The following is a 16394-nucleotide window of genomic DNA, read 5'->3' as shown; positions in this document are numbered from 1 at the left end:
CACAGGTAGGGAACCCTGGTCCTGGAGAACAACTATTGAGCATGTTTTAGTTGTTTTCTTACTTCGACACAGACGACTGACCTGTTCAGCAGCTCATCTGGCTTCTGTAGAAGCCTCTTTTGTACGTTCTTGCTGTGTTTGTCTTCAAATTCCATATTTGTTTTTCTTTTTAAACACAGAAAAGGTTTTTCTTTACCTTGCTGACGTTTCGTTTGCGGCTGCAAACATCTTCAGAGCTGACGGAACGTCCGCAAGGTAAAGAAAAACCTTATCTCTGTTTAAAAAAAAGAACCAAACATGGAATCTGTAGAAGCCTGCTAATCACCTGCTGACTAAAATCAGGTATGTTGAAGCAGAGAAACATCTAAAACATGCTGATTAGCAGCTCCTCAAGACCAGGATTCCCTACCGCTGCTTTAAAACATGCTGGATAACAGCTTCTCTAGGACTGGGGTTTACTACTCCCGATTGAACACCTTAATCCAACCGCTGAAATGTCTCATCAGCCTTCATTAGTGTCTACATGAGTGGTTCATCACTAAATCACACAAATCATTAAGTGTTCCAACGATCTACAACATGCAGGAAACATGCTGGAAGCAGACTCCATTGCCAGGCATGTCAGCTCCAATATTAAGCCACCCACCACTCTGGCCAAACTATCACACTTGCAATTTCAGAGGGTGGTTTTAGCGGCTTCAGCACACCTGCGTGAGTTTCATTAACCTTGTAAAGCAAGAGTATTCACTTCTGCTCCTGATGGACTAGGATCCATATTTTTGATGGTTTCTCTGCTCCAACACACTAGACTCGGTGATTGAATCACCTGTGCAGCAGCTCATCATGCTCTGCAAACACCTGTTAATTACCTGCTGATTAGAGTCAGGTGTGTTGAAACAGTTAAAACTAGAGTGTGCTGGATGCTGGCCCTGACTGCCCCTGCTGTGAAAGGCCATTTAGTTCATACTGACTCAAGAAAATTTAGATGTATGAAAATATTAGTATGCCTTTAAAATGTCATTAACTAAGAAGTACATAAAAACCTGGTTTATTTTTTCACCTTATGTTTGCTGTAGACAAGACAGAAAAGCATTTCCAGTGGAAAAACTAAAGATTGCCTGCATCCCAGGCTGCCCCGGTCCCATGTGGACATCCTTATGGTGTCATGGCCAAACTGCAACTTGTAGTCCAATAAAGAAACCCCACTCAGGTGGATTATTCCTCCCAAGGTGTCATTGTCCACATGAGTTTCAACTGTTGCAACACATTCTCACTCCCAGCGCGTCAAAAACAAATGCTTGGTCAGCCACCCTCCGCGTCAGACCCCTGACGCCAAAAGTGCCCTTTTTCATCACTTAAGTGCGAAAAGGGGGTTTCTCCTTTCTGACTGCAGATCCCAATGCAGCGTTACACTGACACGATGGGATGTCCGCAGCCAGGGCACCAAACAAGCTCATTGTGCCTCACCTTAACCTTATCCTCTTATTTAACCTTCCCCTCACCCCTATCCTAACCTTAACCATCTTGCTAGCTAACACGTTAGTGATGTGTCGGTCGCTCTAAAAGCCGGCTCTATGAAGTGAACGGCGGGAGCCGCGTCGTCATTGGTCGGGTTTGGACCGAGGGAACGCGAGGGGGAGGTTTCAGCTACCGAGGTGGAGGTTAAAAGTAGAGGGTACTTGTAACCTCCACCTCGCCAGATGGTATGTTCCCCTTGGGCGGCAAATACGAAAACTCACAGTCAGAATGCATGGGAAACAAACGCTTGATCACAATGAGAGTAACGTTTTAGGTAGCAGGAGGGTTAAGGTTAGGATGAGGGTGAGGGGAAGGTTATAAATAGTAAAACTTTAAGGTTTAGGTGCGGTTAAATGAGCTGGTTCGGTGCTGCATCAGCGGGCATCCCATCGCATCAGTTTTACGCTGCATTAGGATCTGCAGTCAGAAAAGGGAAAAACCCTTTTCGCACATAAGTGATGAAAAAGGGCACTTTTGGCGTCAGGGGTCTGACGCGGAGGGTGGCTGACCAAGCGTTTGTTTTTGACGCGCTGGGAGTGAGAATGTGTTGGTTTTAAAGTCCCCCTGCAGGACTATAAAGTCCACAACCTGGGTGTAAACGGGCACTAATCCCAGGGCCATCAAACGGGTGGGGTAAGCTACATTTTAGTTCCTCACATACAGACAGAGAGCCCAACAGAAATCCCACCTCTCACCCAGTGGAAAAGGGAGTCTAACCCCTTCTATGAGACACCAGGGACAAAGTGCCCAGGACAACATGCCTGCTGAGATTATTAGGACACAAACACCAAGGTTCAAGGAGGGGTTCTATCCAAGTTGGTATAATATAATAGTTGATGCAATAACACAGTGGTCCCATTATTGTAAAATGTTTTGCATCAAGAGAAGTTTCTATTCTAATGAGTTTGTGCCCCTAAAAATGTACAGAAAAGATGGGTAGACTGTACAAATTTAAAGGGGCTACAGTTGCAATTAAAGTAATAATGCATGAAGTCATTTTTCATTTCCAGAAAAAATAAACTTATGCATCTTTGGTTAACACACTGATTTCTGTTATTTTCTGTAAGTCTGGAGGTTTAGCAACTGCAGAAGCTCTCCAGTTTATTGGCAGCAACCTGGAACCCACAAAATAGCCTGATTTTACTGTAAGTGTGTGTGTGTGTGTGTGTGTGTGTGTGTGTGTGTGTGTGTGTGTGTGTGTGTGATAGTGGGAGATCTGTAACTTGAAGCAAAACGAGATAAGGCTGTGCACCAGAAGGGACTGGCTACAAGCTGTGCTAGGTGCATGTGTGTGTGTGTGTGTGTGTGTGTGTGTGTGTGTGTGTGTGTGTGTGTGTGTGTGTGTGTGTGTGTGTGTGTGTGTGTGTGTGTGTGTGTGTGTGTGTGTGTGTGCCATTCCTGCAAAGTGAGCAATCTAATAGGCTTTTGGCCATCCAATGCAATAATAAAGTTTGCCTTGGACAGTTAGAGGGGACAACAAGATTTATTTACTCAGACAGACAAAGTGAGACAACGACAGGGATAAAAGTGGGGAGGAAGGGCAGTAGAGGAAGCAAGGGACAGATGGTTCACGGAGCCAACACTAACTCACAGATTCTGTAACAATTTCAAATGCAAGCCCAGGCAGTTGTACATTTGGGGTGAAACGGCAGAAAACGTGCAACACCTAGTTCAAAATGTTTACATAGCATACGTGGGGCTGCAGATTGAAAATGGAGGCTGATGCTTGCTGAGCAATAAAATCCTTCAAAGTTTTAGTCAACTACATAGCAAACGGCTACCGAGAGAGACAAAGTCTAGTAGATAGTCTCTGAATTTAAAAAGGGGAAAACAAATGTGAATGGGTGTTATAAGTCTGAGGCCTGATTGCCACTCTGGCTTTTCCAAAACAAAGTCATCAGCGACCAGTTTAATTAACACCTGTGCGTTTCCAGCGATAATAAATCAAAAAGGTGCACAAACATGCAGCAAGAGCAGCTAAACGAAGTGTTCTGTCTTCCACTGCAAACATTTTTTATGTTAACATAATTGCTGATTTTTCCACAAAGTAAATCAATGAAAAATGCATTAGGTTCTTTTAATGCCGACATGCAGGTGTATGATGCTGCTCGACTCTTTAACATTTTAATATTTTCTACAACAGTTATTTAAAACAGAAAAAAAGCAAATGTTCTGGTGTTTGTTTTTAAATGTTTACATGAGTTGGCTCCACGTTATCTGGCGGATCTGATCCATCCTCATGTTCCCGCAAGGAACCTTCGGTCAGCACAAGGACTGTTGGTCGTTCCTAAACACAGACTGGAATCTGGAGGGGGTCGTGATTTCTGGGTGCTGGGGCCGAGGCTCTGGAATGAGCTACCTACATGAGTTAAACAGGCCACCACGCTCGGCAAGTTTAAGAGCCAGCTGAAAACACACTTTTATTCTTTAGCTTTCATTCAAGAAGAGCCTCGTTAACGGATGGCTTTGCACTTTTTGCTGCCCCGCCTAGATTTTATCTGCATGTTTTTGTTGGTTTTTAAATGGTTTTATGTTGTTTTTTTATGTTTATTTCTGCTGTGCAGCGCTTAGTTTGGTCCTTGGGCCATGTGAAGGCGCTACATAAATAAAGTTTAGTAGTAGTAGTAGTAGTAGTAGCAAATATGTGCAGTTATTCATGATTTCACCAAATGTCTAACTGTCACTTTGACCAGATCCGAGCCAACACAATATTTAAAGGTTCCACATCATGCTATGGTCAAAGATTTTCTAATTTAATTAGAAAGGAAAAGACTATGTAACACTCAATGGGCAATGCTAACTGAAAACTAGGCATTTAAATAATAAGTTCATTGAGAAAGCAAATTTTACTGGTCATTTTTGAAATATAATCATCACTCTGATTAAACGTGAATATTTTCTTCTACCCCTATTTGCTATATATAGAAAAGCTTATCAGGTCCATGCCACACTTTATTGCAAATTTCAAAAGCGGTGGGAAGAAACTGTCAAGTTGCTCGAGCTCTACGTAGGGATGGGTTGTGCCGTTAACATTCAGACTCATGAGCTTCTCTGTAAGCTGGATGCTCTGCCCATTTTTCAGAACTCGTCAGTGGAATGGAAAATGCCTCTGTCCCTGTTGGGGGTGGAGCTGAAATCCCTTTTTCAGGTTTGTGCCATTTGCGGAGATAAACGAAACATTGCAAAGTAAACCAAGTCAGTGGCAGAGTCATGCTGTTGTTATCCAATCAGAGGCAAGACATCTAAATTCAGGAAGTACGATTTTAAAACCTGCCTTTTTCTGCTCCCCACTCCTCTGGCTCATCTACTTCCTGAAACAGGAGCACCAGAGCTTTTCCCCCACAGAGTCTGACTCACAAGCCATTTATTTATTCTAGAGACCATTGCAAATGTGTTGGGGACAAAATGAGTGAACTTGTTCCTTAAAATTATAGAAAATTAGGTAGCAATTAATATTTTTTGACAGCATTTATAACCAAATTCTACAAAATATGCGTTTTTGTAGCAAATCCAACTGATGCGCTTGATTTAAAACAGAGGTGTCAAACTCATTTTAGCTCAGGGGCCACATTGAGGGAAATCTAGTCCCAAGTGGGCCGGACCGGTAAATTAAAAACAACTTCAGATTGTTTCCTTTGTTTTAATACAATCAATATAAAACGAGGCTGGAGCCTGAGGACAGTGTATCCAAAATAGTACAAGTACAACACCTGAAGTGTACTTGAAAATTTGAAAAAAAAAAAAAAATCAACAAATAAATAAACATTCCTTAGTGATTCAAAGAGCTTACAGATCACATGGCTAGATCAGTTTCATGCAGCACTTAAAGTATATTTGACTCATTTTACTTTACATCTTTTAGCTTTCACCAGATCATCAATATCAGAAGTCACATCCTGAGTGGCGGCCAACTTCAGGATGTGATTCAAGTTCTTGTGTGAGCCTTGAGTGCAGCTTTGTTTTATTTATACTCGTTAGAGAAAACTTGCTCACAAAGATACGTTTATTTTCACTCTACGTTGTAAAGTATGAAATAAAGTTTACACAACCATCTCGCGGGCCGGATTTAACCCGCTTGCGGGCCGGATGCGGCCCGCGGGCCGCATATTTGACACCCCTGATTTAAAACCACGTTCAAGCAAACATTATAAAACAAGTAAATGCAAATCACTAGCATCCAGAAAGCAGCAGCGTATTAACAATTACATTATTAAAAATTACTATTTCTTACCTTGGATGCATCTTTTGGGCATTTTGCCATTGGGTTTTTCTCTGACTCGACAGTGTTCAATATTCCCTCCTGCTGTTGTTTCCATGAAACTCATAGAAGTAACTTGTTTGGGCTTTATTTGTTTAATGATTCTAAACTGACAATTTACAGCCTCTGTGATGAGACCTTTAGTAGCTTTCTACAAAGTCACTGGATCGAAGTCAAACGTTAGTAAACCTAAGCAGCATCTAATGATGAGCACCCGCCAGTGGAGAAAGGTGAAACTCCTGTGCTGATCTGCATCATGGGAAACACCTGGAGCCTCTCCCAGGTCTTCTTCTTCTTCTTTGTGTTTAACGGCGGTTGGCAGCCAGCTTAATGGAGCATTACCACCTCCAACTGTTCCGGAGTATGGGCCAGACAGTGAGCTCACAATCTACAAAGGATCCTACACCTTCACCTCTCCCAGGTCTCCTTTATATTTCTTACATGGGGCCGCTGTTTCCCTTTAATTGCAAGTAACAAATTTTAGTTTGGGAATACAAAATATTAGCTAAAAGTCTAACAAGTGACAACTGAGAGTCATTTAACAAGCATCTAGGATTTTTGTTAATATTAATAATGCGTGTAACTCATCATTCACACAAATTACATTACAATGTGTGTCACTTGTGTCCAGTGGCAACCCTTGGTTATAAGGCACCAGATTGTGTGCTTTCACAGTCCAGATCATCTTTCTGCAAATTACTTCCCTTATTCTTTCACTGAAGTGACAAAACTCTTAGCTGCAGATTATGTGGGACCAAATAAAAAAGTTTTATTATTTAATCATATACCTGAATGTAAGATGAACTTTTTAGTTTGTGCGTATCAAAATAAATTGATAATTTTCTGCCAGTAAGTCACTCCAGCAATTGACTTTTCACACAAGATAGCAGCAAGAGTGCAAATTTGACATCCAACGGAGAATTCATCGTCATCATCTGCACAGCATTTGCATCCCATCTATTAGGTGATCCTTTTGGCTTTCAGAGCTCTGTTAATCAGAAGTGTGTTTACTGATGTGCTGACCTTCTGTCATATCAATTACAGCAAGTTAGAACCAGACCTGCTGTCTCCTAGTCCTGTGTGTGTGCTCCACTCAGCCAGTCGTAGCATCACCAACACTAATTGAGTGAGTCCAGAAATGAGAAGCGTGCGTAGGGTCCTCCCTAAGGGGTAAACAGTGCAGTTTGCATCTCTCTCACACGCACACACACACACACACACACACACACACACACACACACACACACACACACACACACACACACACACGGTTGCCAACATACTCATGCAAATGTAATTGATTTTGCTAAACACTTTGATACTTTATGGCCACTGCCAAATGAAAACATAGTTTAAATAGATTGGAGGACGATTCCGAATGAGGTAGAACTGCTAAATATGTGCACCTGTTTGAATGCTGAACATAGCAGCCAGGCGCGTAGTTAGGGTGGGGGACGGGGGGGATCTGTCCCCCCCAGATTCAGATCGACCCTGATCCGTCCCCCGCACCTGATCCGTCACTAAGGCCAGAAAGAAATCAAAATCGGAGGTTAAGCGCTTGAAGCTTCTTTTTCCAATTACACTGAATGCAGCATGACGTTAACAAACACTAACTCCAGAGGCGCCAAAGAGGTTGCTGCTAGGATGCAGGATGAAGCGAAAAAGGCAAACAACGATTACTGCGTATTTAAAAAAGACCAACAGTGTAAGTAGGCGGGACCAATCTGTCTGTTTATGCATGTTGGTTCTAGTTTCAGTACGTTGTTGTCAGTGTTGGGACTTACTCGTTAAAAGCGCCAAAGCCTCATTGCTGACTTTAACAAGTCTCATCTACAAATATGATCCCTCATGAAGTTACTACTTTACACCAGAAGATAGTGGAGATGTGGAACCTTCAGGCTGAGCCAAGTTTTGGAGTTTTTAGAGATTGAAAAACGCCTCCCGCCGAGAGGCTCCCAGTCGGGGAGAGGAGGAGATGCGTGCAGCATGAAGAGCGCAAATAATAGATAAAACCTATAATTGCCAGCAGGTCAGGTCTTTGTTGACTGATCACTTTGTCTGGTAATGACTGATTCTGATTATGAAGCAGAATATTGACTCTGATGAAGAAATTCACTCATCCAGCCGGGAAGATTGATGCTGCTGCAGCATCAGACAGCTGGTGCTGCACGAGAGGTGTGTGTGGAGTTTACAAGCGCCAAAAGTTGGGTTCGACGTTTGTTTAACCTTTTCTGGGTCATGATGGATGTTGAAATGATGGTAAAACACCGCTACCGTGATAGACGTAGTGACAATGTAAAAAATAGGTGTAAAAAAGAGGCAGATGCCGATGCGTTATGGAAGTCAAAGTGTGCCACATAATCATAAAAAAAGTTAAAATATAAAATTTAAAAAGAGTTTTATGTATTTATATATAAATGAAAACTTTCCAAATATAATGACATTTTCTAAATAACCTAACAATACGAGGGAACATCTGTTAGTCAGGCTGAAAAGTTTGGGAACCACTGCTCTACGTGATATAGGGTTGGGCATCGAGCGTCGATTGGAACCGGTTCCAACTGTTAGTTTTTTCCGGAATTGTTCAACGTTTTTTTTTCTATTCCTAGTTTCGATTCCTAGAATGCCATAAGAGGAATCCGCTGCGATCTCCGTGAAAAATAAAAGTGATCTGCAAATTGTGATTAACGCTTTTCAGAGCTGATCACACCAGCTGTCTGTGTGCAGCACCGAGTCTCCCCTCAAACAAACGCGTCTGCCGAACTTTTACTCCATCATGTAAACTTTAACTCCTGCAGCGTGGAGGAAACTTGTTAAAAGACGCCAACATGGAGGATTTAATAGAAACTTTAAAGAACAAACTGGACGGTGTGAGGTGAGTTTGTCTCACTGCAGAAATAAAAACACACATGGAGCATCAGCAGTCAGACGCAGCCGCTCACTAACACTCGTGTGTTTGTGTGTGTGTGTGTGTGTGTGTGTGTGTGTGTGTGTGTGTGTGTGTGTGTGTGTGTGTGTGTGTGTGTGTGTGTGTGTGTGTGTGTGTGTGTGTGTGTGAGAGAGAGAGCGTCAGAAGACTGAATAATAACCTGCAGAATAATTAAAGTCATCATGCTAGAAAAGCTTCTCTATGGTGGACCACACCTGCTTCTGCTACAATAAATAATTAGCGATGGGTACCGAATTCGAAATTTTTAAGGTACCGACCGAATTCCATAGTACCGAATGAGTACCGATTCACGTCATTTCAAACGGTGCCTCGTTTCGGTACCCGTCCTTCATAACGAGAACTTGCCTAGACAGCTGCGCAAGAGCGGCATAGTAGAAAGAACGCACGCTAAAGCTTGGGTTCACTTCACTAAATGTGATGGGTAACTGGGTGACGATGAAACCAGCGACAACGATCTAAGTGAGACATCCTCATCTTAATCTGCTCCGGTAGGTAAATAAAATGTTTAAGATAACGTTAGCTTGATATGTTAGCTTCCGTTTCGCTAATGGTGCGTTCGCTTTCTCCTCGGAACTCCGAATTTCCGACTAGAAGCACATGAACGCGCTCTAAAGTTTGGCTTCACTTTACTAAATGCGACAGGTGATTGGGTGAAGATGAAACCAGCGACAAAAATCTGTGTGAGGCATCATCGTTTTAATCTGCTCCAGCAGCTAAATAAACTGTTTAAGATAACGTTAGCTTGATAAGTTAGCTTCCATTGCCACCATTGTTATCAGCTAATGGTGCGTTCGTTTTCTCCTCGGAAATTCTAACTTCCCAGTAGGAAAAATCAAATGAAAAAGGACGGCAAAAGGAATGAAGATACACAGTAAATTTAGTTCACAGTAAAGATGTTTGCTTCAGTTTAATTATCAGCTTATAAAACTACAAGGACGATGTTAAAATACAAACAGTTTTATGTTATTAATCGTGATATTTATCAAATATGGTTATTTGAGAAAAATATATATTTAATTATAAAAGAAAATTAAAGTATTAAACACTCAAAAGTATCAAAAGTTGGTACCGTTTAGCACCGGTATCGATTCCTAGGTACCGGGAATTAGTACCGAATCGATTCAAATGTCAAAGGTACCCATCCCTACTTATAATAATAATAATATATCACACACGAAGGTGTGAACATTTTAATTTCCTTTCTGAACTATTTCTGTTGAGAGTTTTAATGTTTAAAATCTGTTAGATTGTTACCGACAGCAGCTACGTTTAAGTTTCACTCTTTGTTCTGACTGAATGCTGCTGCAGCGTGGGGGTGTAGTTCTCAGTCATCCTGGACATGATCATCCTGAGAGTTTTAGCTGAAAACAGCTGGACGCTTCTGGATATGTTGGAGACATTTAGCCTCTCATCCCAGAGGCTTCTTCCAGACTTTGGTTGTGGTCAGAAACAAACACACTGATTGTGCTGCAAGTCTTTTTTTCTCCAAAACATGTTTTTGTCTAAATGAGGGTGATGTTGTTGTTCATAGAATTAAAATTCATGTCGAAGTTAAGATTATTTCATCAAGTAGGACCTGTGGTTAGATAGCTCATGTAAAACATGTCATGTCTTCAAAGAATCGGAATCGGGAATTGATAGGAACCGGAATTGAAACAAGGAATTGGAATCGGAATCGTACAAAATCAAACCATGGCCAACCCTTAAGTGAATATTGTTTTTTTAAATATATTTTATGTGCACTTTTTTAGGGCTTTTATGTTTTCTGTAAAGATTGGTATGCTGAAAATCATTTAATGTTTTGCATAAAGCATGAGGTTTTGGTTAGTAATTGATTGGGGGAATAACAAATGACTGACCTGGATAGTGTTGACCAGGCAGATCTTTGTTGCCAGCGTTCCATTGCACAACGGCTTCAAACACGTACATAAAAGTGTTAGTTTTTTCATAAACCATTGGATGAAATTAAATAAACTGACTGAACTCTAGTTAAGGCTCTTGCAATAGTTTGTGTATGTGTACATATGTGCATGTGTGTATTTGTGTTTGGGGGAGGGTGCATTGGAACTTTGTCCCCCCCCAGTTTGAAAATCCTATCTGTGCCCCTGGCTGCAGCTAAAGAAGTTTTCCAAGTCAGGCTTTTCTGGCGATGGCCACGGAGATTCTTTATTCGCCGCTTTGATATATGTTCTACTTTCAGTCCTTGATGTTCTTCATTCTGCTCTTTAGAGATTAGTACAGTAAAAATCTACCAAGACAGGAAAGCAGGTCTTTTAGATTTATGGTTTCATTGAAGAGCACCTTTTAATGACAGCCACGTCTCCACAGCTGCAATAGGAAAAGCCTTTAAAAAAACACCCATTTACTGTTTTATTAACTTTATTTGTAATAAATATGATCAATAACAACACAATGGACAAAAATCTGTAGAATTGTGAATGTGAACAAACACCTGTGATAAAAACAGAGCAGAAATACTTAGGCTAAATATACAAACATGACGAATTTTTTGACATGAATTTATTAAACTAGTTCTAGTTGAAGAGAAAAGTTCCCATAAAGTGAAAAACAGTGAATGTTTAATGAGTAAAACTGGTCAGAGACTCGCCGTGCAAATCTAACCAGTAAATTTTATACTAAGATTTCAACCTGAACAGCAAAGAGCAGCTTCGTTAGATCATCAGTCGCTTTTAGGTCAAGAAAATCTAGGATCTCAAGACAACTGCAAAAGGCTGGACTTCTAAAAGTTAAAGCAGGAGAAGTGATCTGGCCTTTTATACATAACACATTGACAGAAAATGACAGTAAATTTGTCTGATTTGTCTTCTGGTTTATCACTAAGGCCTGAAACTCTTTGGCTACAGATCAGACCTCTGACTGCATCTTGAAGGTAACAAAAAAAAGTTATAAAAACGCTTTAATCTTTAAGGACAATCATATTTAAATCCTTAAACAAACATTTACACAAACCCAAAGTGTTTACAAGTCAAAATAAATCCACAACTTATGCACAAATAAACATTTCTATTTCAATATTACATTTATTGAGACATAAAAAGATAATTACAGTAATAAAATTTAAGAGCAAGAACATAAATTATTTGTTTCAATAAAACTCCTACATGATTATCATTTCATATTTCCATATTGATTCTTATCAAGACCACTACATTTACCTTTAAGTGCCAGGATGCTTTTAGGAAACAAGTTCCTATGACAGATGAAAATAAGGCAAAAATTACAAATGTAGAATTTAATTAGTTCCCAACAAATGTAGTGTCTCAAAAGCTCAGCATGCAGCTAAAAACAACCAAGGTTCATAAGGTGTGTTCATCTTTTACAGAAAAGTGTCCCCTAGCAGTGAAACTCACCATCCTTTCACTTTGGAAAGCAAAAAAATAAAAACAATATATATATATAAAGAAAGAAAGAAAGAAAGACTGTGAAAGACCTTAAGGCCACATTTGAACTACAATCTCAGATGTGGCCTCTTTTTCTTTTCATGACATGTGACATAACCAGCTGCCTCCCTCTGCGGTGTGTTCCACGCTGCAGCTGCCTCAAACATGGAGCAAAAATAAAAGTGTGTGGGCAGTTAAATACTCTCTTCACATTTCACACGGCGTCAGGAAGCAATGAGGGATGTAAATACCATTACCTAGGAGGTCAAACAGCAACAAAACACGCTGAACTGATTAACTGGGGAGCGCTTGGTTCGTGTTTCAGCTGCTGTTCAGTCCAAATGTGAAAGGAACCACGCCGCTGCTGCCCGTCTATCCTATTCAGGAAGGTAATTGCATTTATCAGATTTAAAATGACTTCCTGATTATAACCCTGTAATGAAAATCAACAGCGATGCAGACAGATCCCGCTGCAGCAGAGTTTAGAACAGATGATAAAAGCTCTGTAGCTGGGCTCAGCAGAGGAGAGACCTGGACAGAAGGTAGAACAAAACCAGGACAGGTGATGGTAAAAACGCAGAGACAGCCAATGCTTGATGCAGGAGAGGGATGCTGAAGGAAAGAGGCTGGAGCACCACAAAGACAGATTGTACATAAAAAACATTTAAACAGTGTGTGGAGCTGCAGGGGACATTGGTAAAAAATTAGATCCAAAAGAAGGACAACGTTGTTTTTAGAAAACCAGAGCAGAAGAGAGAGCTGTAGCTTCCTCCACTCAGAACAAAGCTGCTGCCCTTCAGGCTGTTCCTCACCTCCATCAGGTTCCTCCCTGGTGGAGTGTGTGTTACAGCACACACGCACACACGATTTGCACAGCCTGCCTCAAGCTAGGCGCTATTTAGAGACAGACAAGGTCAACAACCCATCCAACATCTCACATGGTTCTGTAGACGCCAGGAGCCGTGAACTGTCGCCCGCTCCGAGTACAAGCGCTGGCTCCCACCTCCCGGTCGACACGGAGAGAGGTCCGTTTACCTCCAAGCCGTGGGGGAAAGATCCGTTCAGCGGTTTGTCAGCTCACAGCAAATAGATCCAACAGCAGCAGGCTGAGCAGGGTTCTTAGGTATAAACGTTGTGGTTCATCACACTCAGTGGTCTCTCACTGTCCAACAATAAAAGGAACTGGTGGTTCTGTCCAGATGGGACATCATTAGGTTAAATCTTCAATAAACATTAAAAATGGCTAAGAGAGAAAATGTGGAGCATCTAATCTACTGTTGGCTTCTTTACATGGAATAATCAAGAGAATTTCCAAGTTCACTAGTTATGGAAAACAACCCTTTCTCCATTTTAATACTAAATACAGGAATAGTTTTGGAAAATGGTTGAGATAAATCAAATAAACTGGTTCTAAGATGGGTGAAGGTCTAGTTTAGTGTACTCCTTGTTATTATAGAGAGACGTTAAGTATTTTGGGGGTGGGGGTGGGGGGGGGGGGTGGGGGGGGTTCACCGGTCTTCCATAATGGTTGTATGTTATGGCAAAACATTCCATACCAGTTGGAAGATCTTAAATATGCAAGACAGATCGAATTTCCCACAATTAAAGGTAAAAATTAACACAAAACTATGATTTTCTCTATTGTTGTAAATTTGCAGACTTTCTGGATTGAAAATTTGAAATCTAATAGAAGAACATCTGTTGAATCATGGATTTGTGTGAAACTATGGCTGAGATTCTGAGGTTAAAGCCATAAATTTACAAGAACATTAAAATATTCTCAAAAAAGGCTTTTAAATCTACAAAAATGAGTTAAAGTTGAGGAATTTTACAATCTATTGTTTCTATTCGTTTAAGGTGTGGATTACTCGTTTAATCAATACATTGGCAGTAGTCTCTAGAAGGAATAAATGCCTTGCGGGCAGAACTCTGGGCACAAAAAAGCCCACAAACCCCTGGGTGTTTCTCAATGCCAAGGAACCTTGCCTTGATGTCTTAGCCCCGCCCCAGTTGCCTAGGAGATACGTCATCAGGAATCGCCAAGACATGTTCCAATGTTCATGTTCAACCGAGGAGTCTATTCTCCATTTGTTAGCAGTTTAGCTAGCTGAGCAAGGATACACGGGAGGTATCTTATAGCCTAGCCTTGGTCAAAAATTACCCAGAATACATCGTGGTATTTTCAAAAGGCTGGTGGATCAGAAGCCGGCAGCTGCTTCTGGGGCAAATTTCAAGTTTAAAAGTAAGTCATCTAATTTAAAATGTTTTTTTTTTAGATCCACAGAAGTTATCGATGGTTGGTTAGTTGCTTATTACTTGCAGCTTCGGTGACTAGCGGGTAGTAACTCGTTAATATATTTAATTTAACAAATATATACACAATTTAAAAGTAAAAGGCTCGTTAAATATTTATATTGAAACTAATACATATAAAATATAACGTTTTCTCCCGTGTCACATGACATTACGTGACCGCCGCGGAAGGCGCGGTCACGTGATGCAAGTCTGTTCCATTTAACCGTTTTCTTTGACCAAGGATGGACAGTGTCCTGGTAAGCAAAGCACATGGCCTCGTAAGGTGATGCCTTGCGAGGCCATGTGCTTTGACATTAAGAAACACCCCTGTCTCAGCATATCAAGTCTGCAACATCACAGCTGAATGCCAGATGACAGAATTTTGAGTCTTATTTCCCAATATTTGGACATTTCACCCTCGGATGGATAACAGCAACACAACTAACACCTACATGCAACATTGATGTTTTATCTCCACAAATAACACGAGCCTGGAGGATCTACTGCTGTGTGTTGGTGTTGTTAATGCTAACTGTTAGCTTAAACTAGCCGAGACGTTCTCTGCTGTTTCCTGGACGCTAAACCAACAACAGCCTTCCCCGTGGAGAATCAAGATGGGTGAGTCCATGAAAGGAAATTCACAGTGTGACATAGACCTGTGAGGAGTTTTAAATCCTAGCGTGTCACCGTCTATTTCCCATCAGAAGCTAATGCAGGAGATAGGTGTAGGAGACTATTTTCATGTTCAGCCTGCATGAAAAACTCGGAGTGACCGATTATGATCAGAAAAAAACATTAAAAAAAGATTTTTCAGTCAACCACAACTTAAAAGTTTTTTCAGGTAAATAAACTACGTACACATTGAGCTTTTCCAAAGCTTGTCCACAAATTACTACAAGCCTCAGTAAAATGGCTGCCTTAGAGAATATCCAGATCCATTTGATATAAATTGATGCCTCTAATCTAAAGAATTTTGACTCTTTTAGCTTTATAAGTGACACATATACGCCAATTCCAGTAAACATCACCGTTTTTCCTGGTGAGTTTAAGCTCTTAATAATGGAAGTCTAATTTACATCATAAAATAATTTCATAGTTTTATTTTAATAAATTTTGTTTCATATAGTTAAAAAATAAAACGTTTTTGCTAAACCAAGATTTTCTGTCATCAGAATTTATTCCTGGAGTTATACCCCCCCACCCCCCCAACACACACACACACACACTCAGTTTACATGTGTGACATCAACAGTGGCCCTAGAGCACCATCGTAGAATCGTGTTATAAGTCTAATGTGGGCGTTTCTTATATTTTCCCACAGGAAAAAGGTATGAAGACAAATGCCGCCGTTGTTTGACTTTCTTTTGTTAAAACAGCTTTTACATAGGTAAATATGTACGAGAGGTTGTGGCAGGTTTGATTCCCTTTTTAAAAAACACTGGGATGAAAACTGATACTGTACCTCTACAGCTGAAAGAGTTTTAAAGTCACACAGTTTTTGCTGCCGGTTTTCCATCCATGAATCCTCACAAGCATGCAGAAGGGTTGTAGGAGATCTTCATAGACGTCTCTTATTCCAGACCCCTATGGGGTGAGGATTGCATTTGATGCAGGATTTGGAGAGGTAAGAATGTACGAGCAGAAATTACAGTCAGTCCCACAATTCCTCCAACAGCAAATGGGTTTCAGCGCCAAAGTGGTGAAATAACGTGTAAAAGACTCATCTTGAACAATGCAGACACCTCGTCTTTTCATTCAGTTTTATCACCGCGTTATTAGTGCAGACGGTGAAGCAGAGATATCACAGAGGATGTCTTTGTGTCAAAGAGTGCATTTGTGTGTGTGTGTGTGTGTGTGTGTGTGTGTGTGTGTGTGTGTGTGTGTGTGTGTGTGTGTGTGTGTGTGTGCAGTTTGTGCGTCTGTGGGCGTAAGCTCATCTGAACTGTCAGCATGACACAACGTGGGAGCTATG

The 16394-nt window shown here is 40.9% G+C and overlaps 2 protein-coding genes across 3 annotated transcripts in view; both read right to left on the bottom strand.

Annotated features, from left to right (window-relative positions):
* Positions 1-6168, bottom strand: part of grid2 (glutamate receptor, ionotropic, delta 2) — an 812001-nt gene extending 805833 nt beyond the window's left edge. The window contains exon 1 of the mRNA XM_070546132.1: positions 5750-6168. The gene's annotated coding sequence lies outside the window, so the exon portion shown is untranslated. The remainder of the gene's footprint in view (positions 1-5749) is intronic.
* A 4919-nt stretch (positions 6169-11087) lies between these two features.
* The window catches only part of ccser1 (coiled-coil serine-rich protein 1), a 189690-nt gene continuing 184383 nt past the window's right edge, over positions 11088-16394 (bottom strand). For both annotated transcript variants that reach the window (XM_015972794.3, XM_070546128.1), the window contains exon 11: positions 11088-16394. This exon is cut by the window's right edge and continues 1074 nt beyond it. The gene's annotated coding sequence lies outside the window, so the exon portion shown is untranslated.

This window comes from Nothobranchius furzeri, chromosome 17 (genome assembly GCF_043380555.1).
Source record: "Nothobranchius furzeri strain GRZ-AD chromosome 17, NfurGRZ-RIMD1, whole genome shotgun sequence".
NCBI classification, from domain to species: domain Eukaryota; kingdom Metazoa; phylum Chordata; class Actinopteri; order Cyprinodontiformes; family Nothobranchiidae; genus Nothobranchius; species Nothobranchius furzeri.
The sequence above is the reverse complement of the archived record's forward strand: the minus strand, read 5'-3'. Positions and strand labels throughout refer to the sequence as shown.